Source organism: Canis aureus, chromosome 9, assembly GCF_053574225.1.
Source record: "Canis aureus isolate CA01 chromosome 9, VMU_Caureus_v.1.0, whole genome shotgun sequence".
Taxonomy (NCBI): domain Eukaryota; kingdom Metazoa; phylum Chordata; class Mammalia; order Carnivora; family Canidae; genus Canis; species Canis aureus.
The window spans coordinates 41,497,381-41,524,138 of NC_135619.1; the positions used below are offsets into that span (position 1 = coordinate 41,497,381).

General features: G+C 39.7%; 1 protein-coding gene and 1 long non-coding RNA gene across 12 annotated transcripts in view; one reads left to right on the top strand and one right to left on the bottom strand.

Annotated features, from left to right (window-relative positions):
* WDR89 (WD repeat domain 89) overlaps positions 1-16,085 on the bottom strand; it is a 44,839-nt gene extending 28,754 nt beyond the window's left edge. For 3 of the 9 annotated variants that reach the window (XM_077909575.1, XM_077909576.1, XM_077909574.1), the window contains exons 1-2: positions 15,868-16,085; positions 3,239-3,316 (exon numbers count right to left, since the gene is read on the bottom strand). The gene's annotated coding sequence lies outside the window, so the exon portion shown is untranslated. Of the gene's footprint in view, positions 1-3,238; positions 3,317-15,346; positions 15,497-15,867 lie in introns of all 9 variants that reach the window. The other 6 variants (XM_077909578.1, XM_077909579.1, XM_077909572.1 and 3 more) reach the window with 6 other exon arrangements.
* The window catches only part of LOC144320712 (uncharacterized), a 54,827-nt gene continuing 43,482 nt past the window's right edge, over positions 15,414-26,758 (top strand). Inside the window, exon 1 of one of the 3 annotated variants that reach the window (XR_013386324.1) lies at positions 15,414-16,365. This is a non-coding gene — a long non-coding RNA (uncharacterized LOC144320712). The remainder of the gene's footprint in view (positions 16,366-26,758) is intronic. The other 2 variants (XR_013386323.1, XR_013386321.1) reach the window with 2 other exon arrangements.

The window sequence follows — 26,758 nt, forward strand, 5'->3', positions numbered from 1 at the left end:
GTCAATACAAAACTTTGTACCCAGCAAAAATATCTTTCAAAAAAGAGGATAAAAGAAAAACCATGAGACAAAAGCTAAGAAGAATCACTGCCAGCAGAGTGCAAAACAAGAAATGCTAAAGAAAGTTACTCAGCCACAGTAGTACTGGAAATCTAGATTGACATGAAGAAATAAAGAGAACTGAAAATGGTAAACATGAGGATAAATTTAAGACTTTTTTCTTTTAAAGATTTTATGTATTTATTCATGAGAGACACGCAGAGAGAGAGGCAGAGACATAGGCAGAGGGAGAAGCAGGCTCCATGCAGGGAGCCTGATATGGGACTCAATCCCAGGACTCTGGGATCACGCCCTGAGCTGAAGGTAGACACTCAACCACTAAGCCATTCAGGCGTCCTTTTTGTTTCTTTTAAAAAAAATTTTGGGTTGCTCAGTTGGTTAAGCATCTGACTCTTGAATTCCATTCAGATCAGGACCTCAGGATTGTGAGATTGATCCCTGCATTGGGCTCAACATTTAGCATAGAGAGTCAGCTTGTGATTCTCTCTCCTCTCCTTCTGCCCCCCCCCACCCCCCACCCCTGACCCTGGTTGGGCACAAACTCGCTCTCTAAAATAAATTTTAAAATGTTAAAAATTTTCTAAAAAGCAATTGACTTTTTTAAAAAAAGATTTTATTTATTTATTCATGAGAAACACAGAGAGAGAGGCAGAGACAGAGGCAGAGGGAGAAGCAAGCTCCCTACGGGGAGCCTAATGTGGCAATCGATCCTAGAACCCTGGGATCACAACCTGAACCATAGGCAGATGTTCAACCACTGAGCCCCAATTCCTAAAGCAAAAAATAGTAACAATATATTACAGTGTTATTAAAAGTCAAATATTTGACAGCACTAGTAAGAGGATGGGAGGGAAGAAATTGAAACATATAAAAGGTTGTTACAATATAATTAAGTATGATATTATTTTAAGGTAGACTTTATTACACAAGTTAAAGAAGTATATTGTAAACCCTAGAGCAACAACTAAAGGACAAAAGTGGCAAAATTAACAAACCAATAGCAGAGGTGCACATGGGTGGCTCAGTGGCTTAAGTGTCTGCCTTTGGCTTGGGTCATGATCCCAGGGTCCTGGGATCAAGCCCCACTTCAGGATACTTGCTCAGTGGGGAGTCTGCTTCTCCCTCTTCCTCTGGCCCTTGTTCATATTTGCTTGCTCACTATCTCTCAAATAAATGAACTAATAGCAGAAACAAAATGTAATGATAAAAATAAAATAAAAGGCAAAAGAAAAAAGGAACAAATAATTGAAGAGAAAAATAGAAAATCCAAAAATACTTAGCAAGATAGATGTATATCCAATCATATCAATGATTACATTAAATATAAATGATCTGAAAACCTCTTGAAAGGCAGAGATTCTCAGGTTTGTGAAGGGGAGAGGAGAGGCAAGACCCTCTCCCTTAAAAAAAAAAATTGACCATAGACAACATGTGAGAGCATGAAGTACAAAATTTCTGGGAAAAAATAGGGAACCTATGACTCTAAGTTAGGTGGATATTTCTTAGAATACAAAAAGTATGTACCAGGGCTGCCTGGCTGGCTCAGTCAGAAGAGCATGCAACTCTTGATCTCAGGGTCATGAGTTCAAGTCTCAAATGTGGTGTACAGATTACTAAAATAAATAACTTAAAAACAAAAACTACATACCAGAAAACAAAATTTTAAGTAATTAAAATTTAAAACTCCTGTTTTTTCAATAAGAGTGATATAAAAGATAGTTCATATGAGAATTTCATAGTTTAGACAGCTTGCTGAAAGGTGTTATGTGTGGTGTGAATGTGGGAGTGCCTTAACAGAAGTAAGCTCTTTCATAGCCATACTGAAGCGGCAGTAGCAGATACAGCTGTAAGGTATGGAGGGATATTTTCAGGCTCCTGGATCTAATTTTTGGTTGTAGTAACTTAGAAGTCAGTGATAGCCCTTATGTTTTTACTAAGTACCGTGAGGGCGTTCCCTTCCCTTTCCTACAAAAAGGAAAAGGGTAGCTGATAATTTAGGTGTTTCAGGTCAGGTTTATTTAGCTTTCCTTCAAGGTCTTAAAGACCAAACTATCTTGATTATCCCAAGGGTATATGTGGAATACAGGGGGCTGAACCATTAAGGAGAAATTTGGGATCCAATTACAAAACCAGCTAGCCCAAGAAAACTCTGGAAGTGACATTTGGTTTTAGGGTTTGGAAAGTTTAAAATGCCTCAAAGCTTAACAGGATCTAGTTATAGTCTTAAAAAACGAGATTAAATGCCCTAATGGGGGTGTCTGGGTAGCTCAGTTGGTTAAGCATTGGCCTTTGACTCAGGTCATGATCCCAGGGTCCTGGGATTGAGCCCCGAGTTGGGTTCTCTACTAAAGGGGAGCCTGCTTGTCCCTCTCCTCCCTGCTCATGCTTGGTCTCGCTACCTCTCTCTCATATAAATGAATTGACATCTCTTAAGTAAATAAATAAATGTTCTAAATATTGAACCTCAGTTTGGGTAAATTGCCTTTTGAGACCTTATGTCCTTTAATGGCTTAGAGTTTCAAGAGGTAAACTCTCTTTCTGTGAGAAGTCTTGGGAGAGGAAGCAAATAAGAAAATCAGCCATATATTACAGTAATAGAGCCTCCAAAGAATTTGTCATTTAAGCCAGCCTTTAAAACTTTTGAGAAGACTCTCAATAAAGCCCTTGAGGTATGATTGTCCAGGTATGTTCTTGTCCTTCCCAGGTAAAGGCAAAAAAAACACTATCCCTATTAACAAGGACCTTAAAAAAATCCACTCCATAAGTCAACTAGAGTAAAAAAAATATGCTTCCAATAGGGACAGATACCAATAGCATGTGGGGATTAAGGATGACTGGATAATAGCAGGGATTTATGTTATTTATTGCCCTAGATCTTAGACAAATCTCTATCCTCAGCCATTGGATTTTTTATGGGCAAAATAGGATATTACAAGAAACAGTTGCAAGGGATGATGAGTCTTTGAGACTTATAGAGTCCTCTATTAATAAGTCTTATGCCCTGTAAGGTTTATTTACAGGGTATTGTTTTTTTCTTGGGAGAGTTTTCTGAGAGGTCAATCTGGGTCTTAGTGGGAGGGGCACTACCAATTCTATGTCTGTTGAGGATTCTTCTCAAAGTTCAGGTTATCAGGATTAATAGTGGGGATGAATCCAAATATACAAAGTTCAGACTTACTTGGTTTGCAGAATGTGAGTAAAGACAATGGGGGTTGAATTTTCCTGAGTGGTGGATTCAAACTCAAGGGTTATTTGCCTTTTTGAGAAAAAAAAAAAAAAAAAAAAGGCAGTATTAGTTTTCTCCAGGAAATCTCTTCCTAAATGTATGGGAACTAAATCACTGAGGAGAAATGGGTAATTCACTTGCAAAGGTTTGGTAAAAATACAGGGGCTGAGAAATAGGCACATATTGTGGTTTAAGACTCTGTACTCCCACTATTTGAATGTATGTATTATTTAAAGGAAAAGACTCTTTAATTGTAGGGGAGTTGTGTACTGATAGTGTAGCTCCTATATCAATTTCTAGCAATCCATTTTCTAATGGCCAGGTGTTTTTGCAATAATGATATAGTCTGGTAAGATGGATTTGGAATTTCTATTTGTTAAAGGTAAAAACTCAAAATGTTAGTTGTCTTTTTTCTGCTGTCACGTTCTATGGTGCAAGCTAATTGATTATCCAGATTGACAGCCAGGAGTACACACTATCTCCCATTCTATGTGGGTTCTTTCAACCAACAGAGACAAGTCCCTGTTTACACCATTTATGAACATGGAATTAAAAGCCACCCAAGTGGGGGCACCTGGATGGCTGAGTCAGTTAAGCACCCAGCTTGGTTTCAGCTCAGGTCATGATCTCAGAGTCAGGAGATTGAGCCCCGAGTTAGGCCCCCCAATCTGTGCTGAGTCTGCTTCAAATTCTGTCTCTCTCTCTGCCTCTCCTCCGTCTCACACATGTGAGGTGTACTCTTGGTCTCCTTCAAATAAATAAATCTTTAATAAATAAATAAAGCCACCTGAGTAGATTCAACACTATGGAAAGTCTAGGATTTTTAAAATTGATTTTTGGAGTCTGCTTTATTAGTCACAGATTTGGTAATAATTCTTTAAATTTCCACTGTTAACCAGTGTTATCCTGACACTGGGTATCTTGCAATCATGTCAACATATCTCACACCATCAGGCAATATTTTATAAATATTTATAATTGGATAAAGATACTTTCCTTGGGATCCCTGGGTGGCGCAGCGGTTTGGCGCCTGCCTTTGGCCCAGGGCGTGATCCTGGAGACCCGGGATCGAATCCCACGTTGGGCTCCCGGCATGGAGCCTGCTTCTCCCTCTGCCTGTGTCTCTGCCTCTCTCTCTCTCTCTCTGTGACTATCATAAATAAATAAAAATTTAAAAAAAAAAAAAAAAAGATACTTTCCTTTACATTCTGAAGTAGATTCACTATTTAATACTCTAAATTGGGTGAATGTCCAAAAGGGATCTGCTGAAATAGAAATCAAAATAATGGCAAAACCCCTAAGCATAAATATTTATAGCTTTATACTTGTGTAAACATACAGTAGGACAGATGAATTCTCTTTAACTACTTTGTGCCACATTGTAAGATCAGAATCTAGTTAAATTCTAAACTCATTTCCTCTCTTCTGAACAGAGTGAGATCCTGATATCAGACAAATAACCAACAAAAGGCATAATTCTTGAACCATCCTGCAAAAAGCCGGATATGAAGAGAAAAAAAATTTCACACTTACTTTATAGATCTGATGTGAAGGACAGAAAGGATTGGAAATAATATACTGTCAATTATAAGTTTATTAAACATATGAAAATGTTGAGCTTAGACTTAAGCTATCAAACTCTTTCAATACTTGCCTTCCTTGCCCTTGTAATTAACTACTACTGCCATCTAGCAAGAGATCCAAAAATTAAGAGAATGGGGGAAAAAAATCATTCAGGACTTAACTAGAAAGTCTAAACAAAAAGATGCTTTAACTTACTAGTAATTATTGAAATTTCTGTTAACCATGATAACAGAGATTGAATTTTTCCTAGTTGTTCTTTCTTCTCTTCCCCAGGCAAAATAAATTATCACCTCTTTGTGAAATTCTAGGTTTTTACCCTCAATTGTGATCGCTCTTCAAAATTTCAACCCCATATTCCTAATGTCTGCCTAGACCTCTACCCCTGAACATGCTGTCAAAACTTCAAATTAAATATACGCAAAATATAACTCAAATACCTGTATTCTTCATCTCTGTTAACTATACAATCTTCTCAGTCATCTAGGCTCAACATCTCAGAATAATCTTTGATTAAAGAAAGTCAATAGACAAGATGCAACTAGCCAATAAAGGCTACCTTGAAAATCACCCACATATCTATCTCATCACTGTCCACCCTGCTATTATCCTCCTCCAGTTGTTCATTACATCTCATCTCCACTGCAATGGTCTCTTGTATAGCCTTGACTTAAAACAGGACAGGAGGGGATCCCTGGGTGGCTCAGCGGTTTGGCGCCTGCCTTTGGCCCAGGGCGCGATCCTGGAGTCCCGGGATCGAGTCCCACGTCAGGCTCCCGGCATGGAGCCTGCTTCTCCCTCCTCCTGTGTCTCTGACTCTCTCTCTCTCTCTCTCTCTCTCTCTCTCTCTATGTCTATCGTAAATAAATAAATAAATCTTTAAAAAAAAAAAAAAACAGGACAGGAAATACTTGATATAACATCTAATTCCTGGAAAAAGATGGCAAGAACAGGACAAATTCTTACTTCCCACAAGAGAAAAATCATATAAAAAAGTTTTGTTCTTAGGAATTAATTTCACATTGTAAAAAGTACTGATATTCAGCATGACATGAAGTGGAAAATAAAAGCAAATGTGTGATTTCACGAACATTTCTTAAGGACATAAAACTAAATACTTTCATAAAGCATATACATTCTTTTGTTGTTTCTACATGGGCTGCAGTTGTTCGAGGATGTGAATCACACACTATATTTTATAGCAACCCCAGACATAGCAATATTTTAATGGGTAAAATATTTTCCCCACAATAAAACAGCAAAAAAGACTGCTACTCTCTCCAAGAATTCTACATTATCTTCTTGAGTTTCTAGATCCTACCCATGCTTCAAGATCTAGCTCAAATTCTACTAGTACTATAAAAATTTTCTTAACCCATCCTAAAGCAATTTCTACTTATTCTGAATGCCAAAATATTGTTATTTATATAGCAGTAATCACATACTAAATACATTGAAATATTTTTCTCTAGTTATATTTTACATATATTTCTTTCTACTATAGAGTATAAATTAAATTTCTTAAGGAAAACACCATGTTTTCCAATTCTCTAGTATCAATCTTCTACCAGCTTGAGGCTAACTTTATAGCCTATCTCACAAATCCTACTTCCTGGAGAGGTGTATAAAAAAAACCACATAAAACACACTCCATAAAGGGGTCACCTGGGTGGCTCAGCAGTTGAGTGGGTGAGCATCTGCCTTGGGCTCAGGACATGATCCTGGAATTCCAGGATCAAGTCCCACATCGGGCTCCCTACATGGAGCCTGCTTCTCTCCCTCTGCCTATGCCTCTGCCTCTCTGTGTCTCTCATGAATAAACAAATTAAAACACACACACACTCCATAGAGGAAGACAAAGTGTCAAAGATAGAAACTACACAAATACATAAAGCAATGACAAAGACAGAAAACATACACACACACATACAAATCAAGCCAGAAAGACAGCCATCCACTTTTCTGGAGAAAGTAAAGAAATAAAGAAAAATAAATAAATAAATAAATAAATCAAGCATTATCAATATTGATATCCATGACATCCATGTTTTGGGGTGATTCATATCAGTTTTGGGGTGATTCATATCAACCTCCATAGTCATAGAAAACACCATGAAGGCAGAACTGAGGAATCTAAGAGAAAGGTTTGGATTTGGGAGTATCAGTTTACCATCTTACACAGGACCCTCTAGGCAGAAAGCATTCAATAAAGACCTGCTGGTGTGAATGTGATTTAATAAGAGTTCTACACACCCAAATTCTGGAATTAAACAATTTGTTCAAATGCTGTTCTTTCACAAAATATGATCAAATTGGGATCCCTGGGTGGCACAGCGGTTTAGCGCCTGCCTTTGGCCCAGGGCGCGATCCTGGAGACCCAGGATCGAGTCCCACGTCAGGCTCCCGGTGCATGGAGCCTGCTTCTCCCTCTGCCTGTGTCTCTGCCTCTCTCTCTCTGTGTGTGTGTGACTATCATAAATAAATAAAAAAATAAAAAAATAAAAAATATGATCAAATTACCTCAAATTTCCAGAATAATGCAGTAAATATTATGTGCTCTGCTTATACAATATAAACATGGTTTTGATGCCAAAAAAGGATACATCCACATTGTAATCATTCAATAATTTCTAAAAACCTGATGATTCATAAATTGTATTCCTATTTTTTGAATGGCTCAAGGGACTTGTGTGATTCTCAAACTCCTTTCTCAATTCCTAAGAAAAAGTCCAATTTGATTTTACAATCTCAGGGAAAAGAGGGGAGAGTTTGGAGGAAATAAAGTAGCTTCATAAAAATAATTCGGTGATACATTAAATACTAATTAATAATAGGCTAATGCTACATTAAATACAAATCAGTAATAGGCTAATCACTAGTTTAAAACAACTAGCCTTTATGAAAATTTTAGCTTCAATATCTATTCTTTATTCCGTTATTGAAAAACAGATGCCTGTTACTCATGCTAACAAATTAAAAGCCCAAGTAATACAAGGCTGTAGAATTCATGAAGAAAGAGAAAGACTCTTATAGAGTAAGAACCAAGTTGAAAATACTCTGACAAGCAGCCAAGAACTAGAAACACAATGGGAAATAAAGGAACATGTCTTTGGGCTGGATTTGGTCAATATGAGTAAGCTAAAGGATTATGGGGAAAGATCTGCACTGAAAGTGAGAGGGATATTTTTGTTTTCCACATGACTTTCAGTAAATCACTGAATCTGATCTGAATCTTGGTTTCCTCATGTTTCCATTTGTTCTACTTACTGGCTCTCATGTATCCATCAACGATATTAATAGTAACTAAGATATATTGAACCCTAGCTGTATGCAAGGTAGTGTTCTAAATGCTTTATATGCATTTATCTCGTTTAATTCTCTGGATGGCCTTTACGGTACCTTATATATTGTTTTATGATTAGGAAAGTGAGGCTTAGAAAAGGCAGGTCATTTGCCAAAGATCACTTGGCTCACAGTGCATAGCAGGGACCAGAACAGAAATCTGATTTTAGAGCCCACACTCTTTAATTTTTTCTTATACTGACCCTCAAATGATATAAAAGACATATTTTACAAAGCATTTTTAAGTGGCCATTCAAATGTAAAGTTGTTATTAAAATTCTCATCTGCATTAAATGAATCAATGTCATTCACACAACCAAGCAACATACAGTTAAAATATTTAAAGCATATACACGTGGAAAGTCTTAATACCAGCAGAGATTTAAGATAAAAAGCAATATCAAATGATGTGAAGTCCAGCATAACTTTTAGTTGCCTGAACATGCAAACTTCTAAGCATTTACAAGGTTAAAAAAATGCAAAATATTATCCCCTATAAGACACTAAATTTAAAATAGAAGCCATAACCTAGGCTTTTCTGGTTCTATTATTTCACAGTCATACTCAATGGATGATATTGAATAAAATCAGAGACAGGAATTTTTTTTAAGATTTATTTATTTTAGGGAGAGAGAGAGCAGGAGCAAGCATGAGCAGGAGTGGGGGAGGGACAGAGAATCTCAAGCTGACTCCACAGTTAGTGAGGAGCCCAATGCAGGGCTCAATTTCCTGGGGCTCAAACTCAGGACTCTGAGATCGCCACCTGGGCTGAAACCAAGTAACCTATACTTGACTGTGCCACCCAGGTGCCCTAGAGAAAGGAATTTACTTAATAGTTTGTCAGGCACTGTTTGAAGCATTTCACGAATATGTACCCATTTAATTCTCATAATAGCCTATGAAGTACTTATAATTATCCCATTTCATAGAGGAGACAAGGGAAGCACAGAATGGTTACCTGTAAATAGCTCATGATTACAGAGCTAGTAATTGCAGCCAGTACTCCAGGCAGTTTGGTTTAAAAACTATTTCTGCTACAGTTCAAGGAATAGTGAAATTCTTAGTGGAAAAACTGGTGAATCCAAATAAAGTGTAGTTAATAGTATCATATCAATGTTAATTTTTCAGTGTTGACAAATGCACCATAGTTATGGGAGATAGTAATATTAGGGGAAGTTTTTTTTTTTTTTTTTTAATTTATTTATGATAGTCACAGAGAGAGAGAGAGGCAGAGACATAGGCAGAGGGAGAAGCAGGCTCCATGCACCGGGAGCCCAACGTGGGACTCGATCCCGGGTCTCCAGGATTGCAGGATTGCGCCCTGGGCCAAAGGCAGGTGCTAAACCGCTGCGCCACCCAGGGATCCCAGGGGAAGTTTTGCAAAGTATTTATGGGAACTCCTCACAACTACTTTGTAGATATAAGATTATTTCAAAATAAAAGGTTTTAAGAAAAAAAAAAAAAAAAGGAATGGTGAAACTCCTTTTCAAAATAATGATCATAATGAAGCCCACAAAGAGAACAGAGGCATCACTTATCAGTATACATACTAACACTAAAGAACATGTAAAAGGAATATTTTAACGGACATGATAAACAAGTAATCTACATTATCAGGAAAATAGTTTTAATTATAATGGCACACTAAGCTTATTAGTCTTTGGAAGAAGTTTCCTTTAATTTTCCTACAAAACTGTATTGTTATCAAAGCAATGACATTTGGAGATTAATATTAACATTAAATTAAAAGACTTGCTAGAAAGGATTATCATTTTTTTGGTCTAGTCAATTTATGAAGAGCCAAAAACTGGGTAGAGCTTTTAAAAAAAAAAATCACATGAACTAACGGAGTTCACAACAGAATTAATGCTAAATTTGAACCTTTTAAAGGTACAAAGATAGGGGCCCCTAAGTAGCTCAGTCGGTCAAGTGACTGCCTTCAGTTCAAGTCATGATTCCAGAGTACTGCTCAGCAAGAAGCCTGCTTCTTTTCCCCCTGTCCCTCCCCGCCTCATACTCTCTTCACTCTCTCTCAAATAAATCAGTAAATCTTTAAGAAAAAAAAAAGGTACAATAGATCCTTAATATGACCTTAATAAAAGAATCACATTTTGCAAAGGACTATGGTATTTGTCATTTTATCAGATTTTCACAACTGTGAAAGGAGAAGTAGTAGTATTCTTATCTTACAAATAAGTAAACTAAAGCCCAGAAAGTTAAACATTTTGTATGATTTAGATAGAAAAATCTGACTCCAAGTACTTCTTCTATCACATGGTGCTGCCAACAATTTTATGCTTTATACTTTTCAAGTTGTTTCATAACATTTAATGCTTAGCCAAGAAATCTGGAAAATAAAGAATACATAATTAAGGTTACGATCCTTAAAATGTTAAGAGTTTTGTTTAAAATCTTTTTGTAAAAAAATAAATTAAAAAATAAAATCCTTTTGTATGATGTACAATTTATCTAGCTAAAATGATGAATTCAAGAAAAAAAAATCAGTATTTAGAGCTAAGTTAATCCATACACTTATCATGATGAGCACTGAGGATAGAATTCAACAATTCTATATCACTATCACTATATTGTACACTTGAAACTATATGTTAACTATCCTGGAATTAAAATTAAAATCTTTTTTTTTTTTTAAGATTTTATTTATTTATTCATGAGAGAGAGAGAGAGAGAGAGGCAGAGACACAGGCAGAGGGAGAAGCAGGCTCCATGCAGGGAGCCCGACGCGGGACTCGATCCGGGACTCCAGGATCACACCCTGAGCCAAAGGCAGGCGCCAAACCGTGGAGTCACCCAGGCATCCCCAAAATTAAAATCTTGAGTAAAAAAAACTAGGTGAATACAATTTTATTTTTTAATACAATTTTAAATGCTTAAATGCGAAATAATGTGACCCTAAAACATATTTATTTTTCAAGAGTTAAAAACAAAAATCAAAGATGAAGATTTAAAAAAAAATCAGTTACAAAAACCAATAAACAGGGCAGCCCAGGTGGCTCAGCGGTTTAGCCCCTGCCTTCAGCCCAGGGCCTGATCCTGGAGACCTGGGATCGAGTCCCACATCGGGCTCCCTGCAAGGAGCCTGCTTCTCCCTCTGCCTGTGTCTCTGCCTCTCTCTCTCTCTCTCTCTCTGTATCTCTCATGAATAAATAAATAAAATCTTTAAAAAAAAAAAAAAAAAAAACCAATAAACAGTACTTTGTAGCCTATAAACTGCATACTATACTTTCATATCCCTTTATCACGTGGCAGATTGTCCACACTGGACTCACAAAGATGACCTAAAACTAGTTTTGCAACCATTAGTTTGACCTCCATTTTGAGGAAATAAAAGCACCAACATAAAGAAATTGAAATAAGATTTTCTTTGGAAGAAGATAATTTGTGAAAAAATATTGTAGAATTTTTCCTCATTCCCATTTTACCAAGCATGAATAGTTCAAACTCAGACCTTGATCTGGTCTCCTGGATACCATGGATATAAGGATCCATCCATGCCTGACAAAAGTCTAAGATGCTGCTGGCTAACTGCTCAAAGAAAACAAAGAAAAATGGCTGCATTACATTGTTATTGGCCTGTACAACCAGAATTGGTCAGGGCCAAGGATGTGAAACTTTTTCCTGTGGACCTGATGATAGCATTGGTTTGGAGCCAGCTAAAAAAAGGACTTTATTCAAGAAGGCTGTCTAGAGGTATTTGCATACCATGGAGAGTTCACAGGGCGAAGGCTGGAAATTAAGGGTAGAGAACAAATCTTAAGCAGCTGGTTAAGTACTGCCCATCGTAGCAGACACTAACTCATCAGCAGATCACCAGTGAGGCACACAACTAGACATTCGTTAGATGTGGCTCTGTGTCAGAGTTCTAGCCCAAGCAGCATGAGAAAAAGTAACGTAGGTCACTTCCAGGCCTGGCCCATATAAATGTCCCATATATACTTCTTCCAACTTCATACAAAAACCAGAGATCTTTACTGAATAGTTCTCACATACTGGATACCTACTCAGAGTTAGGCTCTTTTTCATAATCTTATTCCAACATATCCAAACCAAATGGTTAACAAACTCAATTCTTCAGATCCTGTCTCCTAATTATGATTTCCAGATAGACATAAGCACAACAGTTGGGTTATTTTCTGAAAATATAACAAAAACCTGATCAGAGATACTGTCTTGCTGGGGGAATTGGAGAGTATCAATGATGAGGGATTGTCAATCCAGTACTCCATGAAGCCTAGTGCATATTTTAGCCTTAGGAGCAAGGAGACCCAAAGTCTTTATCTGGTTACTTAAATGGCTTCCTTATAATGAAGCCCCATCATTTGAGGTCACACTTCTTAAACTAGGGCACACACTTATGACTATAGTAAACTGGCTATTATAAGAAGCCACAAACAGTCTAAATCCCTAGAACAGTAACGTTATAATGTGATAATTCAGAAGAGTATCAAATACGGGCATATTGTGAAGTTGAATACAAAAGTCACATGAATTTTTTTTTTTTTAAGATTTTATTTATTTATTCATGAGAATACACAGAGAGGAGAGACTGAAGCAGAGACACAGGCAGAGGGAGAAGCAGGCTCCATGCAGGGAGCCTGATGTGGGACTCGATCCCAGGTCTCCAGGATCACACACTGGGCTGAAGGCGCCGCTAAACCGCTGAGCCACCAGGGCTGCCCAGTCACATGAATTTTTAAAGTAGATTAGAACTCAAAGAAATTTTGCTATTCTAAAATGTTAATGCACAGCTGATCACTTAATTTTTTTAAGATTTTATTTATTTATTCATGAGAGACACACAGAGAGAGAGGCAGAGACACAGGCAGAGGGAGAAGCAGGCTCCATGCAGGGAGTCCGACATGGGACTCCATCCCAAGTCTCCAGGATCACGCCCTGGGCTGAAGGCGGCGCTTAAACCGCTGAGCCACTGGGGCTGCCCCCTGATCAGACTTTAAACTGCACTGGAATAGGATCTACTTTACCCTTCTTTATACCCTTTGTAGTAAGCTACAAGATGGCCCCTGAAGATATCTCAATCCTAATTCCTATGAATGTTTCCCTACATGAAAAGGAGTTTTTGTAATTAACATCTTGAGATGGAGAGATTATTTTAGATTATCTAGGTGGAACCTAAATTGAAGCACAACTGCCCGCATAGGAGGAAGGCAGAGGCTGACTACAGAAAAGACAGTGTGATGATGGAAGCAGAGATAGGAGTGATATGCTTGGAAGATGAGGGCACCAGAAACCAAGGAATACATGCAGCCAGCAGAAGCTGAAAAAAGCAAGGAAATGAATCTTCTCTTCAGAGCTTCCAGTAGGAACCAGAACTCAGAAAAGTAGTTATGTGAGCTGGGCTACTTTTGCTTTATGCTATCTACATCAGTCTGTAATACAAATCATATGACTAACATTTCTGTTTACAGGAAACACTGTCCTGAACCCTTGATAAATAGATAAGGGGGCCATCTAGGCTTAAGAGTATTTTGGGAGCTTCCAAACTGGTCAACAAGTGCAGACTGAGGAGAGAAGTGTGCCTAAAGAGGGCATGGAAGCTTATACCCTCTTAGCATACCTTGCTCTATGCATCTCTTCCATCTGGCTGTTGGGGCATATACTTTATCATGTCTTTCAATAAGATAATAAATATCTGTAAATTGGTCAAGTCACTGGTGGAAGCTCTTCAGGCAGGGGTTATAAAGTTGTAGAGCTGAAGTGATGCAACCAGAGCCCCTGCTAACATCATCGTTTGTGGATGTTGAAGAACATCACTGACACCTCATATTGGAAGTGTTATTCATCAAGCCAGATGATGGAAAATTTGGTTGAAAGCATCCTGGCTTCTCTCAATGGCCTTCCCATTCCTAATGAAATGCTACGTAAATGATTTATGTAGGCTGAAAACTCAGCAGGATGAAAACATGGCAGATTATATGGGAAAAAAAAAAAAAAAAAAAACTCTTAAAAAAAAAAAAAAGGTAGTTCATACATGGTACTAGGCTGCAATATTACCAGTTTTGTATAAATAGAATATATAAAACTACATATATAAAATTACCTATCTATGCTACCTATGCTATTTAACACTTGTCTGGCCTCAGGGGAAAGAGTTTGAAGAAGCAAGGACACCCAGGTAGTAAACATCAGTAATTTATACATTCTATCCACTCTCTCGTTTTGATCCTTACAACTCGGGATCCCTGGGTGGTGCAGCGGTTTAGCGCCTGCCTTTGGCCCAGGGCCCGATCCTGGAGACCCGGGATCGAATCCCACGTCGGGCTCCCGGTGCATGGAGCCTGCTTCTCCCTCTGCCTGTGTCTCTCCCTCTCTCTCTCTCTCTCTCTCTCTGTGTGTGTGTGTGTGTGTGACTATCATAAATAAATAAAAATTAAAAAAAAAAAAAAAAAAAGAAACTGATCCTTACAACTCTAGGAAGTATTCATGTAGTCATGTCTGGTATTGATTTCAATTCTGCAGTTGAGGAAGCTGGGGCTCAGAGGCTGACTTGCCCAGGTAAAGGTTAGGAAGGAAATGGCTCCTGGTCCAAGGTCTCCTACTATGATGAGTTTACGTCGATAATATCAATTCACTTATAAGTACGTTGTTTTAACCTCTAAAATAACGTCAAGTTAGGAAAGAAAACACGAAAGAAACTTGCAACATCTTGCAATTTAATAGCGTATTCCTTTAAAAGATTTTATTTATTCGAGGGCAGCCCGGGTGGCCCGGCGGTTTAGCGCCGCCTTCAGCCCAGGGCGTGACCCTGGAGACCCGGGGATCGGGATCAAGTCCCGCATGGAGCCTGCTCCTCCCTCTATGTCTCTGCCTCTCTCTCTGTCATGAATAAATAATCTTAAAAAAAAAAAAAAAAAGATTTTATTTATTCGAGAGCGAGCGAGCCAGAGAGAGAGAGCCAGGAAGGGGAGCAGCTGGGCCGAAGGCACTCTTAACTGACTGAGCCTCCCAGGCGCCCCTTTAATAGCATATTTTACTTTCAGGTCTTTGGAAACCAAATGCCACGCTCAAGTTTAAGGAGACAAGCTGAAGACAACATGTGGAGGAGTTACCAAGCAGTCTGTTTCTTCACGTGAAAACGAGGACGGTAATAGTCCCTACCCTTTAGGTTGCGGTGTGAGTACACGTCAGGTCCTTGGCACGGCTGATCTCACAGTATGCATCCTATTATTACAGGACGTCGCCTCCCAAATCAAAGTTTGCTTTCTGACCCCGAAAAGGAACAAACTCAAGACCTAAGAAAAATGCGAGCTGCGGGAGAGAAACAAGCCCAGGTCCTGGGTACTATACCCTTCCTCGAACTCTGGGCGGTGGGCGCTTCCCTCCCTTGTACAGAGACGTGACCAGGACGCAGAGTCGGGCCGGCGACAACGACACCACAACCCAGCCCGCGGGAGGGCCGCGGAGCAGAGCCTGCGCGGATGTGGCCCAGGGGCTCGCACCCCGGCCCCAGAAGCCCCAACACGTGGCCGCCTCCGCCCGGCCGCTCCCCACGTCCCTCACAGGTCCTCCCGCCAGAGGATCAGCGACGACGGCCTCCTAGGCTCAAGCCGCACCGTGGCCGTCCGCCCAGGGAACGACCCATCCCGACCACGAGCCCCACCCGACCCTGCGAGTTATACCTCAACCGCAAGCCCGCAACGCGCGCGGGAAGAAACGCGAGCTCAGCCTCGGTGCGCGGCGGACGCCCGGAACTCCACCCCTACCTCTCCGATAGGGCAAACGCGCAAAGGAAGATGCAGAGCATTGGCCGGCCGCAGAGAGGCGGCCCCCTCTGGGTGGAGACGGGTGCGAAAGGGAAGGGGCGGGGAGGAGCGACGCCCGGCCGGGAGCCAGCCTCGCTCCGGATTGGACGAGAGCAGGGCGTCTGCGCCTGCGTAACCCAGTGTACGTAAAGCGTCGCACAGGACCGACCCTTTTTACGTTTGGTTAACGGAGGTCTCCGCGACTCATTGGTTGTGACGGACGCTTGCGTCCCCTGGCTGCGTGGCCAATAAAGGGCGAGAATAAAGCGGGTTCCGCCTCTTCCTCGGCCGACTGAATCCTTCCGTTGACGTTAGGCAACGTGAGTTCATTTTTGCTCTTAGACGCGGTAAGCTTCCACTGAGAGCCAAATTCAGGTACAGAATTGTGGTGGCTAAGAAGCATCTACCGCGAGTAAGAAATACTTAATAGGATGTTTCAACGTCCACTTACTCTCAGAACTTCCAAATAGGACTTCAGTGATGGAACGCTAGGAAAACAGTCCTTAATGCCCTTTTTGGTGTGTGGCTGTATCATTGGCTGAAAAAGCTATCAATTTGAAAGTAGCCCCGCCTGCGCCCCAGGGCACTCTGGGATTTGTAGTCCAGACGCTCAGGTCCTGTCACTTTAAATGAAATTGTCGCTACTGAGTTCTTGGTTATTGCTAACACCCGCTGACGTTTACTGTGGTTTTGAAGCGTTCGTTGCGCTTTTTTATCTTTTCGCTGATCAGCACCGATAAAGCCAAAGGACACTTTAGGGAAACCGAAAAGACTTCATTATGTGTTTATGAAGATAGTGTTTCAAGCATTTTATAACTTGTGTCGGACGCGTTGTGCTAGATATTCCGTAAATACGGTACTCAGCTGTAGTAAGATTCTTGGTTTGTAAAATTTTTGCTATTAACACAAAACGGTCTTTGATTTTCAAATTAGTGTACATTCGAGAATATTTGGAAAGTGCTCTAAATTTAGCAGTTGTGGGATCCTGGGTGGCGCAGCGGTTTGGCGCCTGCCTTTGGCCCAGGGCGCAATCTTGGAGACCCGGGATCGAATCCCACGTCGGGCTCCCGGTGCATGGAGCCTGCTTCTCCCTCTGCCTGTGTCTCTGCCTCTCTCTCTCTCTCTCTCTCTCTCTGTGTGTGTGTGACTGTCATAAATAAATAAAAAATAATAATAATAAAATAAAATAAATAAATTTAGCAGTTGTATATATACTATTTTGGCGTGGGTAGCAGCTGCTTACCTAGATCAGGGGTTGTTAGGACAAGGAGCAAAATTGGCCGCTGTCTTGACAGGAAGATAGTGCTGTAGTTAAAATGTCATGCGTGACCAATCTCAGGTTACACGCATTGTGTATTATTCAAGATTGTATCATGAACTCCATTTTCAGCCTTTCTGGGAACATGTTTCTTTAAGGCCGGTTTCCCCACCTTCCTTGCATCGTGAACTTTTAGTTCTCTGAGCCCATTTAGTAATATTTTATCACTTATGTGTTTGGCAAAAGTAGAAATCAATTTGTATACACCAGAAGTTTTTCCTGAGTGGTCTTTTCCCTCTCGTCAATTTTTGCCTATTTAATATGTAATGCAAACTGTTTTATTAGTGTAGGAAAAAAATGACTTGTGATATATAATAGTTCTATGTTCTGGATATGAAATTAAGTAAATTTTATAGGATTAAAGCCAAGCAGGGATCCCTGGGTGGCGCAGCGGTTTGGTGCCTGCCTTTGGCCCAGGGCGCGATCCTGGAGACCCGGGATCGAATCCCACATCGGGCTCCTGGTGCATGGAGCCTGCTTCTCCCCCCTCTGCCTGTGTCTCTGCCTCTCTCTCTCTCTCTCTGTGACTATCATAAAAAAAAAAAAAAAAAAAAAAAAAAAAGCCAAGCAAAAACTGCTATTATGATTGATGCTTGGAATTACTGCATTTTTGATGAAAAAAAATCGAGTTATTTTTATGATTTTTGTGTCTTTCTAAATGACAAGAGAAGGTGTCAGGTTGTAAAGGAAACATAGAAGATACGATTTATTTTTATTTTCAATAAATGAAGAGCCATAGGGCAGCCTCGGTGGCTCAGCGGTTTAGCGCCGCCTTCAGACCAGGGCGTGATCCTGGAGACCCGGGATCGAGTCCCACGTCAGGCTCCCTGCATGGAGCCTGCTTCTCCCTCTGCCTGTGTCTCTGCCTCTCTCTTTCTCTCTCTGTGTCTCTAATAAATAAAATATTTAAAAATAATAATAAATAAATAATAAATAAATAAATAAATAAATAAATAAATGAAGAGCCATACTAGGTGTAATCACCACTATCTCTCCTTTTAATATACTAATTGATGTATTAAGGAAATCTATGAATACAAAAGTCACCCCGAGGCAAAAATTTAGAATTATCAGTTTTAATGTCTCTCTCTGCCTGCTGCTCCCCCTGCTTGTGCTCCCTTCTCTCTCTGTCAAGTAAATAAATAAAATCTTAAAAGAATTTTAAAAAGCATTAAAAACTGCAGATGTCAAGATCACTACTGTGGTTAGCAGTGTTTAGCAGAATCATGAGCACATTTGACTAATCTGTGTTAATTGTCCTAAGTGCTCACTCTTTTGGAAGCTCCTAAAATGTTCCACTTAAAGAGAAAAACCTTAAATAGTTATTTGCTCAGAATTTAAAAATAGAAATTGAAAGGGATACCATGATGCCTTTTAAGATGTGAACCTTGGAATCACTTTTATATCTACTGGGAAATAGGTTAAGGTCTGAAAATGAGTTAACTGCAATGTGAGTCTTGAGATGCAGAAAGAGAATATTACAACTCCTGTTTGTATTTTTTATTTTTATTTTTTAAAGTTAACTTGTTTTAAAAGATTATTTATTTATTCATGATAGACATAGAGAAAGAGAGAGAGGCAGAGACACAGGCAGAGGGAGAAGCAGGCTCCATGCAGGGAGCCCAACGCGGAACTCGATCCCGGGACCCCAGGATCGCACCCTGGGCCAAAGGCAGGCGCCAAACCGCTGAGCCACCCAGGGATCCCCTGTATTTATTTTTTAATGGCAACATTTTTCTTTCCATTTTTGTGTTTTAAAAGATTGTGCACATGATATAACAGTATAAATTTCTTGAAATCTAGCTATCTAATTTAGAGTGAATGGTAAAACATTTGTGAGCAAAATAGTCTGGAAGTGTTAAAAAATTATTCATGGTACTTATTAAAGACAGACTTTATGCATGGGAGCTACTGTGGCAAATTTGATAATAGGGGAGAGAGATTGAACTCAACTCTGAATACACAAGTAGGAATTTATAGCCAATGAGCAGGGTGTGGGGGTCAGTGGATGGGAAGTTACTAAAAACAGGCTAGAGTAACCAATCACCTGGGGATAGTCAAGGATGAGGAACCCAATTAGATATGGTTAAACTAACTTAGCATTCTTACCAGAACTGCACAGTACAAGGGAGGACATGGGAGCCCAAGGTCAGGCCTACTCAAAAAGATAACAAGTATATATGTATACCTCCAGAGAGACTCTCCTATATACACGCAAAAGTATTTGTATTTGCAATTAAAACACAAAATCCAAATTGTACATCATTCTTAGAAATACTCATGTTCAATCACTGTATTACGGCTCAATCAGAGAAACAGAACCAGTAGGAAATATATATTAAGAATTTTGGCGGAAAAAAAAAAGAATTTTGGGGGGCACCTGGGTGGCTCAGTGGTTGAGCATCTACCTTTGGCTCAGGTCATGATCCCAGGGTCCTGGGATGGAGTCCCACATCGGGCTCCCTAAGGGGAGCCTGCTTCTCCCTCTGCCTATGTCTCTGCCTCTCTCTGTGTGTCTCTCATGAATAAATAAAATCTTAAAAAAAAAAAAAGAATTTTTTGCAGGGCAATTGAGTGGCGCATTTGGTTGTCTGACTCTTGATTTTAGCTCAGGTCATGATCTCAGGGTCCTGGGATTGAGTCCCATGTTGGCTCTGTGCTGGGCATGGAGCCTGCTTAAGATTATCTCTTTCCCACAGCCACCCACCCCCCCCAAGCCTCCTCACTTGAGCTTGCTCTCCCTCGCTCCCTCTTAAAAAAAAAAAGAAATTTTTTTGTAAAGAACTGACTTGCACAATTTTGGGGGATGGCTAGGGGCAAGTCTGAAAATTGTAATGCTGGTTCTCAGGATGGGCAAGCTGGAACTCTCAGGCATAAGCTGAAGTTGTAGTCCACAGGCAGAATTTCTTCTGGAAAACTTCAGTTTAGCTCTTAAGGCCTTTCAACCAATTGAATCAGGCCCACCCAGGTTGAATCAAGCTGGAACTCAGGCATAAACTGAAGTTGTAGTCCACAGGCAGAATTTCTTCTGGAAAACTTCAGTTTAGCTCTTAAGGCCTTTCAACCAATTGAATCAGGCCCACCCAGGTTAATTTTTTTTTTTTTTTGCCAGGATAATTTTTATTTAAAGTTTAGTGATTATGAATGTTAATTACATTTACAAAATGCCTTCACAGCAACACGTAGATGAAGAACTTCAAATCATTCATTTGAGAGTAGAGGGCCGGGGAGGGGGGAGGTGTCAGGCTTGGAAGTCATTCCAGAGAACCATATTTGACATCGTGTCTTCTATTTGTGGGGATGGATTAGTATAAGCATATACAATGCACAAACCAATCCCATTTACTACTTCCTGTAAAATACATCTAAAAAGAACAGCCCTACTTTAAAACTTCATTCCAGCCTGCTTCTATAACTCCCTGCCTCATTTGCCTGTCTAGTCCTTGAGACCTTGGCCTAAGAGCTTACATTTGAAGCCTCTGGCTTCATTCCGAAGTACCATATTCCTTTGTCCAACTCTCGAATCCCAGAGCTTGGGAACTTGAAGGTTTCCCAATAATACATAAGACCTATGCCTAGGCAAGCATGCTTTTCCATGTAAGAAGTACTTCCTGGAAAGCTCTGGAGGTTTTGAAAATGTCAAGACTGCCAATGAAGCCATAGGGTGGGTGGTAGTGAGGGCATTCTGTGACAGGTGCCAGCTACTTTATGCCAGTTTATACCTGACAAACTTTTTTCACTGGTGGTATTTTACCTCAGTTTTAAGATGGACTTTACTATTACTCTTTTTAGTTTAGACTGACAAAAGTTGGAAAAGAGGCAGACCAGTGTCGGAACACATAATTAAGTTCATCAAAAACAGCACCTCTTGGGGGATCCCTGGGTGGCGCAGCGGTTTGGCGCCTGCCTTTGGCCCAGGGCGCGATCCTGGAGACCCGGGATCGAATCCCACGTCGGGCTCCCGGTGCATGGAGCCTGCTTCTCCCTCTGCCTGTGTCTCTGAGCCTCTCTCTCTCTCTCTGTGACTATCATGAATAAATAAATAAAATCTTAAAAAAAAAAAAAAAAACAGCACCTCCTGCCTGAAAACCTCTTGACAGGGTTGCTTAAAGTGAATTGAGTAGTTTAAGCCCTTTCTCTTCCTGCCACTTTAAAGTTAAAAAGAATGAACAGGGATCCCTGGGTGGCGCAGCGGTTTGGCGCCTGCCTTTGGCCCAGGGCGGGATCCTGGAGACCTGGGATCGAATCCCACGTCGGGCTCCCGGTGCATGGAGCCTGCTTCTCTCTCTGCCTCTCTCTCTGTGATGATCATAAATAATAAATAAAAATTAAAAAAAAAAAAAAGAACAAATAGTAAAATAGCATACTAAGTGGATGAAGAGGAGAAGAAAAAAATGCCAGAGTATTTGACAAACTAGTCTTTTGGTCTTTTATTTAAGAATTAGGATTATAAAAAAAAAAAAAAAAAAAAAAAAAGAATTAGGATTATAGTTTATTTTATCCAGAGAAGTAAAGAAGTAAGGACTGAAACAAACAGCTTGTTGTCTTAATTGCTATAAAACAAATTCACTTTTTTCTTTAATAAGATATGAAAGTGCATATTTGCCCATGCATGCAAAGTGCTTTGGAGCTTATGGCAAGATTAGCTCTAAATGGGCATAGCAAGAGTTCGTTATTAAATTGCTAAGGTGAATGCCACTACATATTTACATCCTCTTTTTCTGCCTCCTTGCATCCAATTTATACTAATTCTGCTTTTCAAGTTACTTACTTTTAAAAACTGTTCAGTTTAGGAAAGTTCCATCATACTAAAAAGTAGAAAAAGTGGTATTACAAACCCTTAGGTATATGACCCTATTGCCCAACTTTAGCTGATGGCTAAACTTATTTATATCTATGCTTGGGCCCACATTCCTGTCACATACTCTATCCCCGACATCATTTTGTGTATCTTTTTGTATCTCTAAATGATAAGTGTTTTTTTTTCTCCAAACATAACCTCAATAGGCAGATATTTTATTTTGTTTATTTTTTAAGGTTTTTTATTTATTTATGAGAGACACGGAGAGAGGAAGAGACATAGGCAGAGGGAGAAGCAGGCTTCCTGCGGGGAGTCCAATGCAGGACTTGATCCAGGGCTCCAGGATCACAACCTGAGCTGAAGGCAGATGCTCAACCACTGAGCTCCCCAGGTGCCCCTTAATCTTAGGATTTTTATGTGATTTCCAACTGATGTATGTGATGGTATAATACAAAATCTAGGGCAGCCTGAGTGGCTCAGTGGTTTAGTGCCACCTTTGGCCCAGGGCCTGATCCTGGAGACCTGGGATCGAGTCCTGTGTGAGGCTCCCTGCATGGAGCCTGCTTCTCCATCTGCCTGTGTCTCTGCCTCTCTCTTGCTTTCTCTCTCTCTGTGTGTCTCTCATGAATAAATAAATAAAATCTTTAAAAAAATACAAAATCTATTTGAGCCGTAAAAGAAATGTGAAAGCCTTCTGTTTTCTTTTGTAGAGTTTCTGGAACTTTTAGCCCCTCATAGTCAAATAGCAATGGTGTTTGTACTTATTGTCTACATCTTTTTGGATTTACTTATTGGATTTGCCTATTTACTCTCTCTCCACTTCTATCTAGAAATTATTTAGGTAAAGGTTGGATTTCATTTTCTAAGCATTATATTAAATTTCCCTGCTAGATAATACAATATCCTAAGTTGTGCCGAACATTATAAAGATAGATCTGTTTGTGATTGCCAGCAGTCTTAATATCTAAGCAATAATAATATCATATTGCAACAAAGTCGTGTTTTCTTCATTTTAAAAAATATGTGGTAATGATGAAGGAGATAAAATTCACAGTGAGAGTCAGCAGCTTGAATAAGTTTGTAATTAGATGATTACAAATGATTACAGATGATTACTCTCAGGCTGATGAAGTGAAATGTTAGAAGAGAAAAGGAACATTAAGTAGATTAAGTCTCAGTCATGAATATATTAATGTAGTTAATTAGCATTTTCTCACCTTTGAATTCAAATCTTGAATATAGGTACTTGATAGTTGTTGGTTTTTACTACAAAAGTAATTACTTTTTTTTTAAGTGACTTTCTGATAATCATTTCCCACAGAAACTTGTGGCATATAATAATTTTTCCCATAAATTTTACACGTTAAAAAAACTACATTTCAAAAAACTTATTTGACTACTACTTAGAGCAGCTTGATCAATGAAAAGAAAACTGTCTCTTTCAAAAAGCAAAAATCATAATTATGCTAAGCAAAATAAGTCAGAGAAAGACAAATGCCATATGATTTCACTCATATGTGGAATTTAAGGAACAAAACAAACAAATGAAGGGTTTGGAGAGACAGGCAAACCAAGAAACAGGCTCTTAACTCTGGAGAACAAACTGATGGTTACCAGAAGGGAGGTGTGTGGGGGAGGGAGGAAATAGGGGGTGTTGATTAAGGAATGCACTCGTGATGAGCACCAGGTGTTATATTGGAAGTGTTGAATCACTGAATTCTGCACCTGAAACTACTATTACACTGTATGTTACCTAACTGGAATTTAAATAAAAACTTAAAAAAAAAAAAAGGAAAAATATCATAAATACAAATGTAAGTGGGATAAATAATAACCTTTGCTCTCCACCCCTGGGAGAAAGTTCTGGGCAGAAGAAAACAGATCTCTGTCCCTTGCCGTATAGATGCCTTGCCTGCCTATTTGATGAGCTAAGATAAGGAAAAGCAAAGATTTCAAAGTTTTACTATGTTTTCGAGTAGACAGATGGCAGACTTAAAGGTAGATAGATGACTCTAACATGAAATGGTCCCCACTGTGGTCATTTCTTATGAACTAGGAGGCCTCTGGGCATGATTAGGAAACTGGAGGGTAGGGCAGCCTGGGTGGCTCAGCAGTTTAGCACCGCCTTCGGCCCAGGGCCTGATCTTGGAGACCCGGAGTCCAGTTCCACATGGGGCTTCCTGTGTGGAGCCTGCTTCTCCCTCTGCCTGTGTCTCTACCCCTCTCTCTCTCTGTTTCTCATGAATAAATAAATAAAATCTTAAAAAAAAAAAAAAAAAAGGAAACTGGAGGGTATAAAATGAGGAACAGAAACCACTCTGCAAAAATAATATAAAAAGCTACATCTGTTATGGCTAGGAACTTACATAAAATGTGTTTATTTAGAAAATGTTTCTCTCTCTTTTTTTTTGTTTTTTAAGATTTTATTTATTTATTCATGAGAGACACAGAGAGGCAGAGACATAGGCAGAGGGAGAAGCAGGCTCCCCTCAGGGAGCCCGATGTGGGACTAGATCCTGGGACTCTGGGATCATGCCCTGAGGCAAAGGCAGACAGACACTCAACCTCTAAGCCACCCAGGTGTCCCAAAAATGTTTCTCCTTAATATGAAATGATTCATTCATTGAACAAATATCATTGCTCACTACTGTATGCCCGGTATATTTTAGGTCCTGAAGATATAATATTAAAAAGAAGTCCTTGCCTTCATACAACTTATTTTCTAGTTAGCAGACAAATATCTATAATTTATATTAAAAAGTATATAATGTAATTTCAGCTAAATATAAGTACTATGCAGGGTAGAATAGTCAAATATTTAATACGGGTATGGTGAATATTAAAATATTTAACTCTGGTATGGTCAGCCTGTGATACTTGGTATGGTTTCACATCCCCTTGTATTTTCTCTCTTCCTTCCCTGCCTTACTTCCCTTTCCTGCTCACTCCAGCTTCTTCGACATTGAACTTCCCAATAAAGTATTAGTGTAGAAGCTTTCCCTCCCTACTCCCACCTACCCTAAGTTTGAACATGGACCAGCCTTAGCCTCATTGGGGCTGGTGTTAGGCCTTTCGTTGCTGAATCATGGGAAGGTCTGGGAGATGCTAGGATAGCAAAAGGAGGGGATGCATCAGGATCTGGGGCAGCAGTTACTTCTTTGCTGACAAAGATGTAGAATATTTCAGTATTATAGCAATTGATGTAGCCATGCTATTGTAAATCCACTGGAAGTCAGCCATGGTCTTTGAAGAAAAATAGGGCAAGCTGAGAGGATAGAGAGTGATAGAATAGCGCTGTATTAACTCTTGTTTAGAGTATATAGAGTATATACTTCTGAGTATAGAGTCCTTGGGAGGTGTCTGTGCACACATACACGTGGTTATTTTATACAACAATTGTCTGGTGGATGACCAGAGAACATGGGAGATACCTCTTTACCCCATACTGATGGAGAGACTTCAATGAGGACAGGAACTAGGAATGCCAAAGCCAACCTTGCACTCTTCTGATGAAGCCTCCTTCGTGTTGTTCTGGACTGAATAATTCATATTTTGGGATATTTGTTACAAAGAGTTATTGTTTCCTGTAGGTCAAACTGGTGGAAAAGGGAAAAAGAAAGAGACAAGTCCCAGTGCAAGACAAAAAAAAAAAAAAAAAAACTCCTTATGTGGCAGGTTGTTTTCTATGTGTTTTAAGGGGAGCAGAGGTTGCTAGAAGGAGATTCTGGGAGGCTCAGGAGTACCCTTCTTTCTGAGGTTGATCTCTGCCCATGCACATGTACTCTGAAGCCTTGAATCAATTATATCCTTAGTTTATTTTGTGTCTCTTCCATTCTATAAAACACTTTTCCAGTAACTCTGACTACCCATTGATTTACTCCATTTTGTTCATTTCTTTTTTTTAAGTAATCTTTTCACCTAACTTGGGTTTTTTTTTTTTTTTTAAGATTTTATTTATTTATTCATGAGAGACACAGAGAGGCAGAGACATAGGCAGAGGGAGAAGCAGGCTCCACGCAGGGAGCCCAGTGTGGGACTTGATCCCGAGACTTTAGGATTATGCCCTGAGCCAAAGGCAGATGCTTAACCACTGAGCCACCCAGGCATCCCGAAAAGAGATTTTAATAGATTTATAGAAGATGGAAATTGAATGGAAGAGTGATACTTGATTTAGCACAATGAAGGAACTCAGAGTTGAAGGAACAAAAATCAGAAATGTTAATGAAAAACAAAATAGTTAACTCTAAAAAATCCCTCAGAGACTCAATACTTATAGGTACCAAGTCCACAAGATGGCATTAGACCTAGTACCAAAAGTCTGTCATTGGAATCCCAGCTCTCCTTTCCCATCCCATAGATCCTCAACCCTAAAAATGAACAGACCACCAGATTCCAGACATTGGGGGAAAACTTCCAACAAAAACTAAACAGGGCCTGGAGAAAATAGGGTCAATGTAGGGAAAACTTTAAAATAATTTTTTTTTAAGATTGATTGGTTTATTAGAGCACGTGCATGCATGAGCAGGGGGAGGGGCAAAGGGAGAAGGGGAATCTTGAGAGCGGACTCTTGCTGAGCACAGAGCCCACCGTGGTGGAGCTCCATTTCATGACCCTATTATCATGACCTGAGTCAAAATCAAGAGTCGGTC